The following is a 5,796-nucleotide window of genomic DNA, read 5'->3' on the forward strand; positions in this document are numbered from 1 at the left end:
ACTACAAATACAAACACAAAAGTTAGAGAACCTGCTTCCCATGGATTTAGATTCTAATAGGGACTGTTATAATATGATACATATTAAGGTGTCCAGGGAAGGGATTTTTTTGGGGGGGTGGTGTCATAGAGATTGTGAGTAGAGCCATAGGACAGCAGAGTGTCATGCTCTCCCCAGTGGCTGTGCTAGTATTGAATTGATTTCTGTTCCTAGAGCAAGAACAAGAGGAAAAAGGATGGAGGAGGAAGTCTTCATATGGTGGTAGGAAAGATGGCAAGGTCTCAAGCTGGGTAGGCCCTGGTATCTTGGTGGATGACTGGATGGGATATGAAACATGGTGTGAGACAATTCAGCTCCAAGATACAGTCCCAGAGTAGCAAAGTCCTATCCTGGAAAGAAATGATTAAATATGACAAAGCTCATGACTTCAAGAAGCTTTTATGGAGCTGCTTCTAACCAAATAGGAATAGCAGGAACTTAGAAAAATTCAATTAATCAGGGATGTGTTAGAACCTGCCTCCTTCCTTCTCTTCCTTTCCTTTTCTTTCCTTCCTTCTTTCAAAACTTAAGAAATTACATTTATATGACACTTTAAGGTTTGCAAAGCACTTTATCAATATTATCTCATTTTATCTTTAGAATAACTGTAGGAGGTGTTTGCTTTGGCAGTACATATACTAAAAGTGGAACAGTGCAGAGAAGATTAGCATGGCCTCTGTGCAAGGATGACATGCAAATTCATGAAATGTTCCATATTTTAAAAAAAAGAATAACTAGGAAGTAGGTGTTATTATTATCCCTATTTTACATTCGAGGAAACTGTAGGAGATGAGTCAAATAACTTGCCTATGGTCAAACTGCTAGTAAGTGTCTGAAGACATTTGAATTCAGGTTTTCCTCTCTCTATGTCCAATGCTTTAGTCACTGTGCCCCCTAGCTGTCTCCATAGATGTTACCATTTCAAATATTCAGAATTTCTAAGCTGCATGGCATGAAAAAAAATGTCAATATCTTGAGACTTATCAGAGGAGAACAAAATCATGTTTGGGAAGAGTATAAGGTGCATAATAACCTTTCTTGTTGACTACTGGGGTGTAATGACAGACAATACTTTCAGTGAGCCTATTAAGGGTAAGCTCATACTTTTATTCAACTTCCAAAAGCACTTATTTTATATTCTTGTGAGGTAGCACATAGAATATTAAAAAATAATACTAGCAAGATAGTGACTTCTAACAGAACTATTTCTATTTGAACTCCATCAAAAGAGATGAGAAGATAATGAAATAATCATGATAATAACAATATAATATGAAAGAATAATAGCAGAGTAACAACTTTTTTTCCAGGGCCATTTCAATTTGAGCTTCACAGAAAGATGAGAATGAGATGTCTTTTATTACTTTGAATGAAAGACAGTTACATAGTAACTTTGTAAGTTTGTAAAATATTTTAAATATAATAATTCATTTAATACAGAAATCTTGTGAGGAAAATGTTGCAGGTTATTATCTCATTTCACAGGTGATAAAATTAAGGATCAGAGAAGTTAGGTGATTTTCCTAGGTTCAGCCAGTCAACAAACATTGTTCATATATTTTACCATGTTCCAGGCATTCTGCTAGGCACCCAAGATATAAAGAAAAGCAAAGACACTTTCCCTGCTCTCAAGGAGCTTACATTCTAAAGGGAGAGACAATATGTAAATGACTATGTTATAGACATTATATTACATATAATATAACATCATATATTATATTAAATTATATCATATCATATTATGTTCTGTTCTATTGAAGGTATGTTATGTTATACATTATATAATGTTATGTTCTATTCTATTGAAGGTGAAAGGTACTGGGATGGGCATCACTAGGAAATACCTCCTGTGGAAGCATTTGAGCTGAATCTTGACTGAAGGAAGCCAGGTAAGTTAAGATGCAGACATAAAGGAGAATAGAATTCCAGAAATCGCTGAAGGCCAGTAAGTACAGTGGCATGGAGACAGAAGATGAGTGTTGAGTTAGAGGAACAGCATGTGGCTGATTTTCTGGGGGTGGTCAGGGGACTAAAGTACAGTATAAGAAGACTGGAAAGGTAAGAAGGAGTCTAGTTGTGAAGGGCTTTATATGCCAAAAAGAGGATATCACATTTGATCCTAGAGGTAAAAGGGGAGGGCTTTTGGGAAAAATAGTGACTTCCATTAGGATGGATTGAGTTTGAGATGCCTTGGGGACATATAGATTAAGCTGTCCAAAAGGCTTTTGGTGATGGGGAGCTGGAATTCAGTAGAGTGATGAGATTGCCAAGCGATATAATAGAGAGAAGAGAGAAGAAGGCCCAAGATAGACACTTAGGAGACACCTAGGATTAATGGGAGTGGCTTGGATGGAGAATGAAAATTGAGGAGTGGTCAGAAAGATAAAATTTAAGTGAAGAGAGAACAGTGGCTTGAAAACCTAGAGAAGAGAAGGCATCCAGGAAGAATTAGTGATTGACTGTGTCAAAGTCTTCAGAGGGGTCAAGAAGAGTAAGCATCAAGAAAAGGCCTTCATATCTGGTGATTGAGAGATCACTGATAATTTTGAGGAGGGCAGTTTCTGTTGAATGATGAGGTCAGAGGTTAGACTGCAGAAAGTTAAGAAGAGGGTGAGAGTAGAGTAGGTAGAAATACCTAGTATGGATGGTTTTCTCAGGAGTTTAGCTGAGAAGAGGAGAGATAGAAGGCATATGCTAGTGGGGATGGTCAAGTGAAGTGTTTGGTTATGAAGGATGGAAGAAGTCATGGAGATGTCTGTAGGAAGCAGTGTGATTGGGAGAAACTAAGGATTAAAGGAAGTTAGAGATGGTACAGAGGACGGTCTACTAGAGAGGATGAGATCAAGGGTGCATGTGGAGGGATTTGCTTTGGTAATGAGAAAGGCTGCCTTTTTAACAGCAATAGGAGTGAAGAACAAAAGGGTGAAAGAAGACGTATGAGTGGTATGAGATAACAATGAGAGAGACAAGGTGGGGAGAGCCCTAGAAAAATGGCCTGAATTCTTTGGTGAAGTGTGAGGTAAGGTCCTCAGTTTAGAAGATAGGGGAAGGGATTGCAATGGGAGGCTTGAGGAGGAATGAAAAAGTATATGGGAATAGTAAAAAATGAATAGTCACTGAGTATAAAGATTGTCTTGCTGTAGTGAGTACCCAGGTGAGATTATGTAACATAATTTTGAAATGGTTCCAATATAAGCATGGTTTCATGATTTTTAAAAGCTCTTTTCAGTGGGACATGAATAGGAGTATAGGAAGCAGTTGGTGGGAGCTATAAAGAATTGTGGTTTGGCAAGATGTGATAAGCAATAGGATATGGAAACAAGGGGCTCAGGAAAAGAGGCTAGTGTAGAGTTGGAAAGGTTCACTCAGGGGTCAAGACGAGACAGGGAAGAAGAAAGGACATTACAGTATAGCCAGCATTAAGGTGATGGTGTGGGAAGGGACTAAGGGGAAAAGGAAGTGGGGATCACAGTGAGGGCAAAGAACAAGGTTAGGGTTCATAAGGTCTATAAAAGATTATGATCAGATAAAGGAACCTTGGGGATCATTAACATGGAAGTTAAATAGTTGTGGCTGATGGTATAAATATCTGACTGTCTTTGTATAGCTGAGATGGAATGGGACATTACGTAATCAGGATTGAGTAGATTGAGAAACTGGGAAGTTAAAGTATTTGAGGGAGCATTAATATGAATATAAATATAAATGTTTTAGTTTATTAGACACTGAAGAAAGGAAGGAGAATATCCTGGGGGGTCCATAGATAAGAGCTACCAGAATCTTGATTCAGTGATAAATTTGCATCAAATAGTAAGTGTCTGAGACAGAATTTGATCCCAGGTCTTCCTACTAGTCCTTTATGTTATGTTACTGTTTTTTGACAGAGAAAAATACTAGGGAGTATTTTATAATGAATATAAAATAAAAATCAAATTGGATCTTCTACTGAAGGAGACACATCTGTGTCAGAGATGTTTTTCTGTTGGAAGACTGATTAAAAAAAATCAGAGTCCAGTATGTAATAATCGGTCATACCTCTGGGGCTAATGAGAGTTGGGGAAATTTAGTTTGACTTTATCCCTAGAGTCTCAGAGAACTCTGTCTTTTAGTAGAGAGCCACAATGCTAACTTAAAATATGGCCTATATTTTATTAGCAAAGCTGAATCATCAGTTCTAACCCTCTCTAAATCCCTGGCACAGGGGCCATATCTCTGCAACCGTGACTGAATTGGTTGTGACTGAAAGGTTCAGTCAGTCACATTTGCTGTGGTTCATTAATACAACCCCATGAGAGGTAGACTGATACATCTGGATTCCCACAGCTCACTAATCTTTCAGCCTGATTCTGACGCAGCAGTGCATGCTAGTCACAGAACCATTGGCTGGCCTATTTACAAGCAGCCTGATTTAAAAAAAAACACAGCAAAAAACCCAGAGACTTCACTAAATTGGGCTATTTCACACAGAGCTCACACTGAAAAAAGTCTAAGGCTTCTCTTTATGAGCAGGATCAAATGGCCTCTAGATAGTAAGAAGAATTTGCCAGAGGAATATGGATTGACCTGCATTCTTTAAAATATGTGTCTCAAGGTTATGGGGGAAGGGAGCAGCTGTAGTCTATTTCCTCAGGGAAATGTTGTCTAGTGACTAGGCATTATGGGAATTTTGGAGCCTACTCTGCAGAAATAACATAAGTCAGTATTGCAAACATACCCTATAGTCTTTTGCTTTATGGTAAAATGCTTCCTCCATTAAAAAAAGTTTTAAGGTTCTTGTTTTGACATAATCATTAAGAGGTATTTATATATAATATATTGTATATATTTATATATAATACATTATATATAATGTAATATATATTTTATATATGTATGTATATATATATATATGATATTTAGAGGTATTATTAAGCCCACCCCACCATGATCATTCCCTCGAAAAGAGAAAACAGAGTGGTGAAGATAAAACCTTGAGCATGAAAGAAATCAGGCTCACTGCTTTTGAAATTAGAGGACACAGATTGACAGAATTTGAGAACTAGAAGGGACCTCAGAAGCATGTTGTCCAGTCCCTCTGTAAAAAGAGCCCTCACTATAACATATTGGATATGTGGTCATCCAATAGAACCTGAGGTCAATTCCTAGCTCTGCTGTCTAGGATTCCTTCTAACTCTAAATCTATGATTCTCCAATCCTAAGTGACAGCACCTAACAACACGCTGTACCAGAAGTCTTCCACCTCTGGCAGAAGGTACTTGCCATGTACAAATTCCTAGAAGAAAAACATGATAGCATTTGGGTGGAGTCTCTTCCTAGAGATGCAATAACCCTGGAAGGACAGTAAATCTTTGTTATTCATGTATTCTTGTCATATGAGGAGTAAACACAGGACATACTTAAATTCTTATCTAAATGTTTTCAGGCACATACTAATTTAAACAAAGGCTAAATTTAATTGAATATAGTATTCTATGTCAACCGTTTCATATATATATATGTATGTATATACATGCACACAAATATACATATATATATACATGCATGCATACATACATACATAAAACAAGTACTTGGCCTATAACAACAACATTTATTTGCAAGCTACATTGCTTGATACAGACAAAAACACTAAAGTCCAGCTTGACCTAGAAGAATTTGGAAACTGCCAAGTTTAGTGCATTTACTTCTCCCTCCCTTTCTGAATAATTTTCCTAGTGCCAGACCCTCTGACACATCTTCCCAGATTTTCCTTCTTGT

The 5,796-nt window shown here is 37.4% G+C and overlaps 1 non-coding gene across 1 annotated transcript; it reads left to right on the forward strand.

Moving 5' to 3' along the window:
- The first annotated feature begins 653 nt into the window (after positions 1 to 653).
- Positions 654 to 760, forward strand: LOC118845110. The gene has a single exon (XR_005009994.1). It is a non-coding gene; the product is annotated as a U6 spliceosomal RNA (small nuclear RNA).
- Positions 761 to 5,796: the final 5,036 nt, after the last annotated feature.

The sequence above is a fragment of the Trichosurus vulpecula genome, chromosome 3 (genome assembly GCF_011100635.1).
Source record: "Trichosurus vulpecula isolate mTriVul1 chromosome 3, mTriVul1.pri, whole genome shotgun sequence".
Lineage (NCBI taxonomy): Eukaryota > Metazoa > Chordata > Mammalia > Diprotodontia > Phalangeridae > Trichosurus > Trichosurus vulpecula.